At 39.9% G+C, this 15,267-nt stretch overlaps 1 pseudogene; it reads left to right on the forward strand.

Moving 5' to 3' along the window:
* Positions 1-9,652: 9,652 nt before the first annotated feature.
* LOC142143430 (cytochrome P450 2C5-like) overlaps positions 9,653-15,267 on the forward strand; it is a 78,515-nt pseudogene continuing 72,900 nt past the window's right edge.

Genomic DNA, 15,267 nt, shown 5'->3' on the forward strand with positions numbered 1-15,267 from the left:
TTCTTCTTGCAATTGCTCTAGCAAAAATCGCTAGAGAAGAGAGGAGGATAGAGGTTTATTATTTTTTGTTAATATTTGGCACTCCCCAGTGCTTTTGGGGTGTCCCCCATAATTGTGCATAAATATTTCTGGCTGTCAAAAGACATATCTGTCAGCAGCATCTACCAACTAATTGTTAGCACTCCTCAGTGCTTTTGGGGTGTCCCCCATAATTGTGCATAAATATTTCTGGCTGTCAAAAGTCATATCTGTCAGCAGTATCTACTAAATAATTTTTAGCACTCCTCAGTGCTTTTGGGGTGTCCCCCATAAGTGCATAAATATTTCTGGCTGTCAAAAGTCATATCTGTCAGCAGTATCTACCAACTAATTTTTTGCACTCCTCAGTGCTTTTGGGGTGTCCCCCATAATTGTGCATAAATATTTCTGGGAGTCAAAAGTCATATCTGTCAGCAGTATCCACCAACTAATTGTTAGTACTCAGTGCTTTTGGGGTGTCCCCCATAATTGTGCATAAATATTTCTGGCAGTCAAAAGTCATATCTGTCAGCAGTATCTACCAACTAATTGTTAGCACTCCTCAGTGCTTTTGGGGTGTCCCCCATAATTGTGCATAAATATTTCTGGCAGTCAAAAGTCATATCTGTCAGTAGTATCATCCAACTAATTGTTAGCACTCCTCAGTGCTTTTGGGGTGTCCCCCATAAATGTGCATAAATATTTCTGGCTGTCAAAAGTCATATCTGTCAGCAGTATCTACCAAATAATTTTTTGCACTCCTCAGTGCTTTTGGGGTGTCCCCCATAATTGTGCATAAATATTTCTGGCTGTCAAAAGTCATATCTGTCAGCAGTATCTACCAAATAATTTTTTGCACTCCTCAGGGCTTTGCGCTCAGAATGGATTCAAAGCAGTCCACATATGATCAGAATGAACAACCAGGTTCTGTCACCAGTCCTGATGTTAGTGTTCCCAGTATGTCATCTGGCCAAGGCGTTGTCAAACAACAGAGTGTTTCCAAATTAGTGCAAAAAAACAAAAACCAGAAAAAAATTTACTGTATTGAAGCGAATAAGAAGTGTAACTGAGCAAAAGTTAAGTGACGATAAAAAAAAAATTGCAAGCATGCCATTCTACACACACAGTGACAAAGAGAGAATGAGGCCTTCACCTTTGACTATTAGTGGCAGATCCCAAAAAGTTACCCAGCCTACAATTGGTGCACAACTACTGTTACGCGTCAAAGCCGAGCTGCAAGATAACAGTAAGGCATTAGAGGAGAATGTTTGCTCTGATTCACAAATGACAACAATCCCTGTGGAGAGTCCATCCAACAGTGGGATGTCTAATCGTGAGCATTCTGCTGATGTGTGCCTTAATAGCCCGAGTGTAGCCGGTGATACCAAAATTGAGGATGCCACTTTGGAATTAGAAGAGGATGAGGGGGAGATTTGTGTAGGCGACAAGGGCGCTAATGAGGATGTTGATGAGGATGAGGTTGTTTGTGTAAGTCCTGCACCAGTGGCAGCAGTTCTGGCACGTGACAAGAAAAAGGCCATTGTCATGGGCATAAAACAAAAAAATCCACTTCTTATGTGTGGAATTATTTCTACCCAAATCCAGACAACAAATGTATAGCCATTTGTAGCGTATGTCAAGCCACAGTCAGTCGAGGGAGGGACCTTAACCATCTTGGAAACTCGTCTATGTTACGGCATTTAACGAGAGTTCATGGAAAAGTGTTGGGAAAAGCTGAAAGTTCTTCCCAAAAAATTACAAGCACTCCCTCATCAGCTAAGACCCTCCGCTCACCGACATCCTGACTGCTACAAAATACACCCACCACACCATCCTCATCAATATCCTCAGTAGCGCTCGGAGTTAGCTCGGCATCCCACTTAAGGCTGGATGACTCCTGCACTATTATTGATTCCTCTGAATAAAGCGTTAGTCCCACTGCTGCTGCTGTTGCTGCTGCTGGGGGTGAATCTTCATCCCAGAGGCAGGTCAAGAAAATGAGCAGTCCTACATTTCAGCAATTAACTGTGAAACAATCATTTGCGAGGGGAAGCAAATATGACAGCAGTCACCCAGTCGCCAAGCGAATCACAGACGCCATGGCTGCAATGTTAGTGTTAGATCTGCGTCCAATCTCCACAATAAATGCAGCTGGTTTTTCACAGTTAATTGAGGTTTTGTGTCCGCGTTACAGAATTCCATTGCGACACCATTTCTCCCGTAAAGCAATTCCACAACTATACCAAAAAGTGTGTAGAAATGTAGAGATTGCGCTGAAAAATTCCATTCTGCCCACTGTTCACTTAACCACAGATATGTGGACAAGTGGAAGTGGCCAAACCAAAGACTATATGACTGACAGCCCACTGGGTTGGTCATTCACCTTCACCAGCAGGAACAGCAGCAGCATGTACACCACTACGTAACATTTGTCACAGGCAGGCCACTCTTTGTATCACTGGCTTCACTAACAGGCATACGGCTGACAATTTGCTACGCAAACTGAGAGATGTGATTGATGCATGGCTTATACCATTTGGACTCTCCCCAGGGTTTGTCATTTCTGATAACGCCAACAATATAGTGCGAGCATTACAGCTTGGTGATTTCCAACACATTCCCTGTTTTGCTCACACCATCAACTTGGTGGTGCAGAGCTTCCTACGAAATAACCGTGAGGTGCAGGAGATGCTTTCGGTGGCCCGTAAAATTTCAGGCCATTTCAGGTATTCAGCCACAGCATGTAGGAGATTACAGCAGCTCCAAGAGCAGTTTAACTTGCCCTGCCACCAACTTAAGCAAGAGGTGGTAACTAGGTGGAATTCCACCCTGTACATGCTTCAGAGGATGGAGGAACAGCGCAAAGCCATCCAAGCATATTGCACAAGCCATGACATTGGGAAAGGAGTGGGGATGTATTTCACTCTTGCACAGTGGGGAATCCTTTCAGTGCTGTGCAAGGTGCTGAAACCATTTGAAGTTGTGACGTGTGAGGTGAGTGCAGACTCTGCTAGTTTGAGCCAAGTCATTTCTTTAATCAGACTATTGGAAAAGCAGCTTGAGAAAATGAAGGAAGAGCTGAAAGCAAGCAATTCAGCAAAGTATGTTGGCCTTGTTGATCAAGTACTTAATTCGCTTCACAATGATCCTCGAGTTATTAAGATCTTGAACTGGGATCAGTACGTTTTGGCCACTGTGCTTGATCCAAGGTTTAAAACCTACATTGAGTCTTTACTTGTAAATGAGCGAGATGTGAACTTTTGCAAGGAGCTATTGCTCAGCAACATGGCCGCTGAACTGGGCCTCGGCTTGACGAAGTGTCCTCCTTCACTTTCTCAAGCTGTTGCTGCTCGTAAAAAATTAAATTTCCCAAAAAGAAGCAGGGAAGACGCAGGGGGTAGACCAGAACAATTTAACATCTGGGCTGGTTTGAAGGATTTTTCAAAAAAATGTGTCACTTTGCCCATAACTCCATCCAATACGAGTATAAACATGCAAAGAATGGTGGAGGATTACTTTCAAGAGGTAGTTGATATGAAAATGTCAGACAGTCCCTTTCCTTACTGGGAAGAAAAGCAGGCCATCTGGAAACCCATGTACATACTTGCTTTGCAATACCTAAGCTGCCCACCCTCCAGTGTGTACTCTGAACTAGTGTTCAGCACAGCAGGGAACTTAGTCAGTGATCGCCGTAGAAGGTTACTTCCCAAAAATGTGGAGAAAATGATGTTTATAAAAATGAACTACATCTTCCACGAGGAAGGCCTTCACCATCCAAGACATCCAAGCACTGACTGTTCTCTAATGGCGGATTCAAGCGGCGATGAATTGATAGTCTGTGATGATGACGTACACACTGATGAGGGTGAGGATGAAGCTAAGGATGATGACTATAACATCTTTTTAAAACTTTCTATGTAAGTGTAGGGTGCAATCTACCCCCAAAGAGGAAAGGGACTTGTGGCATTTCCATATCACGTACCATCTTGAAAGGCTGCTGTTAGGGCAATTTATCCTTAAGGGTAGGGTGTCATAGACAGAGTGACCCCAAACTGGCTTTGTCCATTTCTCATAATATTGTACAGTCTATAACGGCTAAATTTTTTTGTATTTTATACAAGTGGAGGGGGGCCTAGAGAGACAGAAACCAAACTGGCTTTCTCCATGTCAAGTAATATTGTACAGTCTATAACGGCTGAATTTTTTGTTTTCTTAAACAAGGGGAGGGGGGCCTATAGAGACAGAAAGCAAACTGCCTTTTTCCATTTCTCTACATATTTAACTATAAGTGTAGGGTGTAATATACATCCAAAGACGATGGCTGCATTGCCAATATGCATAGATGGAGAGGAAGACAATCTGTTTTGTGTGTAGAATAAATGAAGGCCTACCGACGAAGAATTAAACTGTTTTTTTGGATGATTTATTACCTCAACAATTAGATTACTTATCTCTAAAACAGTTGGAGCACTAAATTGGGTTATTTTAGGCCCAAAAACATTGATTTTCCAACAAAATAGCAAAACAAAACCAAACAAAACCAAAACCAAAACACGCAGTGGCGGTTTTGCAAAACCAAAACCAAAACACGACGGTAATCCAGATCCAAAACCGAATCCAGAACCAAAACACGGGGGTCAGTGACCATCTCTAGTTCAAATATAAAAAAGAACAAAAACAAAATTTATCACCATCAAAAATACATTTGTAATATATTGCAGAATTCAAAAAAATTTACCTTTTAAATGCAAATCTAATTACTTTCACAAAACTCTACCAGCTTAACCTAAAGTGAAAATGATCTATTCTTGCTTACTTTCATTGATTTAAGAAATTTCTGCATTATTTTCTTTTTTTTTTTAAAGAAGCGTTGACCAGCATATCACTATCAGCATATCATCATCATCATTGTTTATTTGAATAGTGCAACAAAACTCCACACGACTGGACAAAGGGTATTACAAATCATACATAAAAACAAATCATGCATTCAAAGCTGATGAAAAATGTGCACACTTGGGATGGAGAGGGTCCTGTTTGTGAGAGCATACATTCTAGTGGAAGATGGCAATACTGAGACAACAAAGGCTAGATCTTAAGGTGGAGATAGGACTATAGCTGGTAAACCACATAGAGTATAGTATTCTACTCCACACTCACTATTGACTGCCACCACCAAGATTTGATTCCAAAGCTAACACTTTGCAGATGTTTTTTTCCTGTCTTATACTACACTATAGCTTAATTTAAATTGATAAGTTATCGTAAACAAATCAATGTCCTGTCTTTCATTTTTCATTTATATAGAGTATAATAATCAATAAAAAAATGTATTTTGAAAATGACACAGTAATATAAAATTATTCAAACAAGTTTTTTAAAATATAAAAGAGAAATAAAGGAACAGAACAATTCTTCTATCTTTTGACATAGCAGGCTGAAATATGGAACAGATCCTTTATATAAAAATGAATATCCAGGAAATAAGTAGTGTCTCATGTTTTTTAAACACTCTCCCATCCATCCCACTCCTTGTGATCTCACTGGAAGAGGTTTGTGTCTATGCTAATGTGGATTAAAAAACGCTTTATGACCTGTATTCACAGCACCTTTCTATTTAGGAATCTTAGAAATAAAAAATATTTTATCCAAAACATCATAGTAGTGCATTCAATCATCAGATCATATTAGGTCCATGATTTAGGAAACTACCTGATTACTCTAGTTTCCCTATGGGCTAGCATTTATTTTCCATATATCTAATGTATCCATTTGTCCTGAAAATATATGGTAGACATCGCAAATATAAAATATTTAAATCATTGCTTTGATGTATAGATTTCCAATATGAAACATAAGAACTTAAGAGACCACATCATGACTTGGTATTTGAACCTTTGCTTTTTCCACAAAGTATTATCTTACAGGCTTTTGTAAGAGATGTTCAGTTTCTCTAAGTGTAAGCAATGGGTCACAGGCCACCACAGGGTGCTTGGATGTGGCAAATGGACAGGTCATATGACAGCAATCTTAAAATGACCAATGCTTTGCTTGCATACAGAAATTACACACAATTCACTTATATTTTAGTCCCTGATCATGTCACACCCATGACTGTCTTTCTGACTAGCTGGGCTGCAGATTTGTGATGAGCTTTTAAAAAAGATGGAGTGTACTGGCTGGAAGCTCTCTTGCAGAAGGATGAGGAGAGAATTAAAGGAATGAAAATGAGTTGTGCACAAGCTACACAAGTGGTACGGTGGCACTCACCGGATCACTGGTTCCTCTAGGCCAAGATCTAAGTCACTCACTGCTCTCCCAGTGCCCATGCAGCGCCGGGGCCATCCACCATCTTAGCTATGGATCTGCGCATGTGCAGATCTGAGGACTGTTGAAACCATCTCCCTCTTCTCATTGGTTGACTAATTGCCTCTCACTATTTAAGGCACCCCTACCCTACTTCCTTTGCCTGTTCTTTGTCCTCATTCTGCTGAGGTAACCAAGGAGTCCTCTGCTCCTGGATCGTGTTACCTGCCTGTTGTAGAATCTCTCCAGTGCATCCGCGACTATACCTGTCAGCCGCAGACCTCTGCATGCTACCTTGTATTGTACCTGCTGTCTGGACAAGTCTCTACTCCACATTAGGGGTAATACCTGTCAGCCGCAGACATCTCCACGTTACCTTGTATCGTACCTGCATCCCGGACAAGTCTCATCTCCACATTGGTGGTAATACCTGTCAGCAGCAGACATTTCCACGTTACCTTGTATCGTACCTGCAGCCTGGACAAGTCTCATCTCCACATTAGTGGTAATACCTGTCAGCCACAGACATCTCCACGTTACCTTGTATCGTACCTGTAGCCTGGACAAGTCTCATCTCCACATTAGTGGTAATACCTGTCAGTCGCAGACATCTCCATGTTACCTTGTATTATACCAGCTGCCTGGACAAGTCTCATCTCCACATAAGTTGTAATACCTGTCAGCCACAGACATCTCCACGTTACCCTGTTTCGTACCTGCAGCCTAGACAAGTCTCATCTCCCCATTATTGGTAATGCCTGTCTACCGCAGTACATTCTTCCATTACCTGCTATTGTACCCGCTATCTGGATATCTCGTTTCCACGTCTGTGGTGATACTTACCAGCCACAGTATACCTCCTGTATTACCTACCCCCGCATTCATCATCTGATTTCCCAGCTCCTCGTCCGAGGTATATCCGTCAGCCGCAGCTATGTACTACCTACCTTTGAACTGTCTTTCTCAGTAGCCTTCTGATCATGGTGCTCATGATCCACTGTCTACAGTACAGTCCCAACTCCCAAGTGACTTTCCTGTTTCTTCAGTGTTCCTCCTATTACCTGGTTCAGGTTAACACCTGACCCCCATTTTGTATAGCTGTAATCCGCTACTCTATCATACTCTCCAGAGGGCCTCGACCTGCACAGTTGCAGCTGCTAAAACCCATACTTCCGTGCGGGAGTTGCTGGAGAAGACCAGCCGCTGTGTTAGACTCTGCGCCTCTGGTGAGTAAAGCCAACTATTGGTAGAATCTGGGTAGAGACTCCTAGTGACCGTGACATATGGAAGCAAAGGAGATTAGATAAATTGTATGGTAGTTGGAGCTAAATGTAGGATCAATAGATGGTTTCTTGATGATAGAGGAGATGAGCACATGTTTGAAGATAGTAAGGAAATTGCCATATGAGATAGACAGATTGAAGATGTGAATTAGTTGCTAATAATTGTTAGGAAGGAGACAGTGCAGTTTGAGAAAATTAGGTGTTGATGTGGACTGCTGTATCTGGCAATAGGGGATTGTAACTTTATCCACTGAATTATAATATATGACATTAAGCATATACTTACTGATTACAGTATGCAACTGCCTATACTCATGCCATACACAGTATCTCACTATACATACAATGTACAATGAATTAGGGAGATATGCATAGTGGTTAGTTCCTACATGCCAAGTAGTGGTCATGCTTTAACTGTACAATGCCAAATAAATGTATGAGAACTTGCAATGGGGGTAAATTGTCATCCCTGTCACCATTTATACAGCATGTTTTACAGTCACAAATGACCAATATATAATTACAGTTCCGTGCCTAATACACAGAAGTAACCCCATCCCAGTATGCAACAAGAGACCTCTGCTGTAATTCAGTGATAACCATTTCCAGTATTCAGTAAGATTCCCATGCCCATAATATAGAAACAAATCCATGATATTTATTCGGTAGCAGCCCATTGCCATTATACAGTTGCATCCCATTGTCGATAAACAATAGAAGCTTATTGGCAGTATACAATAACAGCTTGTGTCTGAATACAATAGAAGCCTCATGACCATGTACTCTAGAAACTCATTACCAACATAGTTGCATTTTATTACCAGTATACAGTAATAGTACATGCCTACATGCAATAGACTGTGGCCATGGGTGCCAGGTCTAATGACTGATTGCAATTCCAGAAATCTACAATCAAACAGCACAACTGGTCTGGCCAATAGACAATGCTTCATATTCACCCAGGTGGCCAGCATGCATGTAAATTTATCACATGTGAAATATATTTTCTTTATGATCATGAAAGACTAGAGTGACTAATGAAATCCTTGTATTTTCCAGTAGGAGGTGCACTGTGCCTTATAACACAAATTTTAGTTTTTAGCTATTGTATTTTACAATTCAAATGCAGTAAATGTTGTTTTAGCTGTGTGTAAAGTTTGTAATTAAAGATGTGGTTCTAAAGTGGAAATAGACTGAATTTTAAAATTGCAGCTTTAAGCTTTTCATTATTCTGTACTATTCTGTTTGAGGTGAATGCTAATTTCCGGATGTTTTTAAGTCGGTTGTTTGTTACATTATAATACATGAGTTTCAGTTCATAACCATGTTTTTATTAATTGTTGGTGCAATTGAAATGTATTACAAATTCCATTTTGTTAGGAAAATGTAAAGTATGTACTTATATAGTGATTGTTCTAAAACAGTAATGGGCTGGACTTTGCAAAAACATTTTTATACCTTTCAACAAGCACATTTCCATGTAGTACAATACCACTAACTTAGGACTTTTATTTTATGGGGTCTGTTAAAAACTGCAGAAAGTGGCCGTGCACCCATGTATGTGGCAGGAATAAGAGGCACATCTGTACACAAAACATGTGGTGTTTTTCCTTATGTTTTGCACTTAGTGAATGACCTCTAGCATGAAGTATATTCTCATTGTCATTGTGCTGTATGAATGACATATGTTCTGAAATAAATTCCATAGTCCAGTAGAAAGTGACAAACATAATGATCTATGTCACAGTTATTTATTTTCCCTCTGCTTATTCCCACTTTCACTTATCACCAGGTGTATTCTCTGCAAAAATTTACTTTATAATGTGTTATTTCTAATATATCCCGCCCTCACTTTATAACCACCCACGCTATAATGTCAGATGTTGCTTGTGTTTTAAACTAGCATATATAAAGGGAGTACTGTATGAGCATTCACACCCCTTGTGTATAATATACATATACAGTACTGTGAAAGACTATTAAACATTGTCATTTAGTGCCATAATTCTTTTATGTGTTTAATGTAGGGCGGAGTCATTTGGAAGTTTTATACACCTCTGCATGTCAGTATATGGCTTAAACATTCTCCCAGCATTTATATACAAACAACTCACTGCAAGAGAACAGAATAGAGACGAATGAATCAGCGCTTTGTGTAACCTCGGAAGTACTCAAAGTAAGAACCCAAGTCCTCTGACTGCTCATAAACATTTTGACTTTGCTTTATTCTACGAACTGTGAGTGTGTCTCGTTAAAGACATTTCTATGTAACTATAGATTTAAATTAAGTGCTCAGATTAGTTATATCATTTAATACACATAAACAGTTATCTGCATGTCTGGTTTTGTATCTCACATGTAATAATAATATGCACTTAATGTTTTAATGTGAGCTTTATTGTTTTGTGGCTTTGATGTTTACCCACTCAATGACTAGGGACTTGCTTATATTTTAGCAGCACAGAGACAGGGCCTGATTCATTAAGGAAAGTACTCTTTTTCTTACTTTAGTTTTCTCTTGTACAAATCCATGTTGCAATGCAAGGGGTGCATATTAGTTTATTATTTTGCACATAAGGAACATACTGGCTTTTTTTCCTAGATCAACTTTCAGTGTACAAGTAAACTATCAAGTATTTGTGTGCTACAGTAAGTATTGTCCTTATGTGCAAAATAATAAACTAATTTGCACCCCTTGCATTGCAACACGGTTTTGTCCAGAAAACTTACTCAATTTCTTGCTTAACTTTCCTTAATGAATACAAGTCCATAGTGCTTAATTTGAAGGTGGATGCATAGGTGCTTATAATGTACATAGGGGAAAGATGCACATAAAGAAGTATATTCATGCAAATGTTATGTTGGATACATCTCAAGATACATCCAGCACAGACCCGTAGCATTTCACCAGGCATATGTCAGACATAGAGATGTGGCTTGATGAAGTTAATAATACATTCTAAAGTCACATTACCCTAATCGTACACAAGAAAATAATATAATGAAGTATCATGTGCACATTTCAATATAAACTATAATGAAATACAAGCACACATTAAATTAAATATAAAATCTGCTGTTTTACCTTTTTAAAAATGAAATGGTAAATGTCTTTCATGTAGTAGTCCAAATTAAATGTTATTTATGAAAATAGGCTTCATATAATATAACCATTAATGATTTAAGTGTTATCAGCTGGAGAGGTCAAACAAAATCACCCAATCAGAAAGGGGTAGATATTACTGGAGATATTCATCATCATCCTCATTGCATATCCTTGTCTTCTTCATCTGTAAGAAATATGCCTGCTCAAGGCCGTATCTGTACACCCCTGTTCTGCCTAACTAGATGTAGAGATTCAAGACTACAATATGCATAAACATTTATTATTACTAATACAAATAATAACAGTATTATTTATTTATAAGGTACTACAGTGTTCAGCAGCACCAGACAATGAGGAAAACAGGACAATCATAAAATGGTGACATATAAGGCGGAGAGGACATTAAAATAAAGGGTATAAAGCAGGGCCGGACTGGGACTAAAAATCAGCCCTGGCATTTCAAGCATACAGGCCCATCTCTGTTGATGAGCTGGACAAAACTGTGTGCCGCTGCGCAGCAGCGTCACCGCCAGGGGCGTGCCCACATTATGATGGGGGCATGGTCAACATGGGGCATTGCTACATACATTATAATAAAACATTACATTTATCAGGCCCTCCCTATCATGCCACCCCCCACCCCAGAAACACATTACAACACCCCCAGCCCACTGCACTTATCTTCCTGTAGAGTGAGCAGGGAAGCTCTTAGTCTTTAATAAATCTCATGAGACTTAGAGCTTCTCGGCTTGCTCTGCAGGCTGTGTCCTATCCAGGACCTGGGAGTAGCTACCCGCTCCCTCCTGCTAACCAGAGCTGGATTTATGCTCGGGGGGGCCCAGGACACTTAAGACAGGAGGGCTCCTATGATGTAATATGGTTATTAGACACATTTTCAACAAATACACTGTGAGCACTACTATTAGGTGCACACAGTTCTGCCTTCACAACCACTACAATGTGAAGCAGTACATACCTCCCTACTGTCCTTGTAGTCAGACCAAATCCTGACTAAGCGGGACAGTCACCCACCAAATTCAGGACAGTTGGCAGAATGTCCTGGTCTCTCTTACCTGTCTTGTCATTGTCTCCACTTGTGGCTGCTGGTGTCTTTAGATCAGTTGCTGCTTATCTGGATCCTGGAATGTTGGGGGCCCTATTTGGGAAAAAAATGGTTACATGAAATTTAGTAAACTCCAACCGGCAGCGGTGTTAAATCAATATAACACCCACGTTTTAAAATTAGGCCTTACTCCAGCCCCAACATTAAAATGATAGTATTCCCATTTGATAAATACATCTATTTCCCTACAACCAGCCCCAACATTAAATTAATAATATTCCAATTTAATAAATAAACTGCTTTCCCTCCCTCCAAACAACCCCAGCAAGAAATTAAATAGCATTTATATTTAATAAAAATAACCATTTCCCACAACCATCTCAGGCATTAAATAATTCATAATTTAATTTAATAAATATACCTAATTTTCCCCAAACAGCCCCACATTCACTTAATAGCACACATTATAGACATATACTGTCCCCCATACACATTACAGTCATATACTGTCCCCCACACAGATTATAGTCATATACTGTCCCCACACACATTATAGTCATATACTGTCCCCACACACATTATAGTCATATACTGTCCCCCCACACACATTATAGTTATATACTGTCCCCCCCACACACATTATAGTCATATACTGTCCCCCACACACATTATAGTCATAATGTGTCCCCCACACACATTATAGTCATATACTGTCCCCCACACACATTATAGTCATATACTGTCCCCCACACAGATTATAGTCAAATACTGTCCCTGCACACACTGTGGCCAATTTTTATTTTCCCCCTACAGCCATTGCCCCCCCATGTTGACATTTTCACCCCCAATTCCCCCTGCGGACATTGTCACTTACTTTATTTATATAGCGCCACTGATTCCGCAGCGCTGTACAGAGAACTCATTCACATCAGTCCCTGCCCCATTGGAGCTTACAGTCTAAATTCCCTAACATACACAAACAGCCAATTAACCTACTAGTATGTTTATGGAGTGTGGGCGGAAACCAGAGCACCCGGAGGAAACCCACGCAAACACGGGGAGAACATATAAACTCCACACAGATAAGGCCATGGTCGGGAATTGAACTCATGACCACAGCGCTGTAAGGCAGAAGTGCTAACCACTAAGCCACCGTGCTCTTGTTGGCAACAGGACTGGAAGATAGACTGGATATGAGGAATGAAGCATAGGGCAGAATCCACTATGACAACAAGGTAGTGGTCTTGGGAGACTGAGGAAATTGTTGTGTTATTGATTTTGAGGGACATTTTAAAGGGATGTGCTGACCTTGTTAGAAGGAAAAATGATAAGCTCTATTTGGTCATCTGAGCTAGGTAGTATTGGGACATCTATGTGGAGATAGCAGCAAGATAGTTAGTTCGCAAGATGGTACAGAAGGAGAGAGGCCAGGAGAGGAGACTTAGGGCTAGATTTACTAAGCTGCAGGTTTGAAAAAGTGGGGATGTTGCCTATAGCAACCAATCAGATTCTAGTTGTCATTTTGTAGAAGGTACTAAATAAATGAAAGCTAGAATCTGATTGGTTGCTAAAGGCAACATCCCCACTTTTCAAACCCGCAGCTTAGTAAATCTAGCCCTTAGACTTAAACAGACTTGCACAGAGGGTGACCATGACTACAGTGATGTCAATGCTGGTGCAGGAACATATGTAGTTTGTGTTTGAGTGTAAAGCAGTTTATGTGTGGATGTATCTATATTTTGTATGTATAATAGAGATGTGAGCTGACCTCTGCGGTTTTGGATGTGGTGTTGGTTCTAAAATGTCCTCATGTTTGGTTATGTGACAGGTTTTGCCCAAAAACCATGAAATATTTTGGTTTTGGATCTGGATTTAAATAAAAATTGTAAAAGTAAGTAAAATCATATGATTTTGAGCTGTATTTGTAGCATTAACATTAATTTCCAGTCATTTCCATTCTATTTTCTAATGATCCCTTCACAACTGTCCAGATTTTCACCAAAGTCTGCAGTGATTTGGCAGATTACAATTATTGACAGAGAAGTGACACAAATACATGGCACAGACATTACTTTCCACCAAATATATCCGAATTTTGCAGCTGGAGGGTGCAAAATGAGTTCCATAAACAAACAAAATAAGACTCAATCTCTGGCAAGTCTGAGCTGGTGCAAAAACCAATTTATCTCATTTCAATCATCTTGCTATGCAAATAGAAATCTCATTTTGTACTGGTTCACAAAACTAGACACAGGTTTGGATAACAGTGTTCATCTTCCTCACTGGTGGCAAATGACAATGTTATCATCACTTTATCAAAGATGTCTACATCAAAGACATTTTCATTGAAAAAGAAGAAACACCAAGTAGGTAACTATTAGGCAGCATGTGTAACACATCGGAGAGGGTCAGCACCAACACATCCCAGATGGTCAGCAGCTTTATATTGGAGTTGTTCAGCAGCAACACATTTGGAAATTTGGAACAAAATAGCTCATTCATCATAGATTGATGCTACAAAAACAGTCAGATGTTTTTGGATGGATAGTGGTAGAATGCATAGCTAGACTTTTATAAAATTAAATAGATGAAGGTGGCCTGCACCCATAATATATAAAATGCAAAGATTAGTAAAACATTGGGCAGAGCATTCTATGGGCGAAAAGCTGAGCTTTCAAACACCTTGTATTTAGTAGTTTTTTTATGCTACAAGTATGGTATTTCTAGCTGAATAGTAATATGTGCAGTAATGCTGACATTGTGAATCAAACAAGAGGACTTGTATATGTTTGCAATTTACCATGTATATCTACATCCAGCTAACATGTATATCTACATACAAATGTCCAGTTTGCGATTGAAATGTCAATTTTGATTCATCCTTTTGGCTAAGGTCAAGTGTAATATGTGACCTAGTATTGTTGTTTCAGGGGGTAAGGTACATTATTCCGACTCTGGAAATGTCAGCACTTAACCTGCTCACATGAAAATATTGGCAGGCTAAATGTTGCCACTTGCAGGGTATAGACAAATGGACAATATCATCAGTGTGATTGACGTCGGCTATACCCCGGGCACGGCATCATTGGTCTTTTAATGTCAACATTGTTATTGGCAACATTGTGAATGTTGCCAATCACACTGACAACATCATCCACCTGTCTACACCTTGTATGTGTCGCCATTTAGCCTACCAACATTTTCATGTTGGCAGGTTAATAGCCGACATTTACAGGGTCGGAATAATGACGTCCACTGGTTTCAGGATGCCCTGAATTGGTGGGTCTACTTGGTCTGAAGCCAGAAATACGGTGGTGTTTGAAACCCGGGGTGCCTGTGGGAGACACCTCCTGTAGTTTCGAGGTTTCCTCAAAATGCACTGATGGTGTGTTGTGTAGTGTAGCATGTAGGGGTGGGTGCAGTGTATGGGGTATGTAAGGATAAGAAATTAATTTAATTAGATAAATTAAACAGCAAAAAAAACGTAGTGT

The sequence above is a fragment of the Mixophyes fleayi genome, chromosome 3 (genome assembly GCF_038048845.1).
Source record: "Mixophyes fleayi isolate aMixFle1 chromosome 3, aMixFle1.hap1, whole genome shotgun sequence".
NCBI classification, from domain to species: domain Eukaryota; kingdom Metazoa; phylum Chordata; class Amphibia; order Anura; family Limnodynastidae; genus Mixophyes; species Mixophyes fleayi.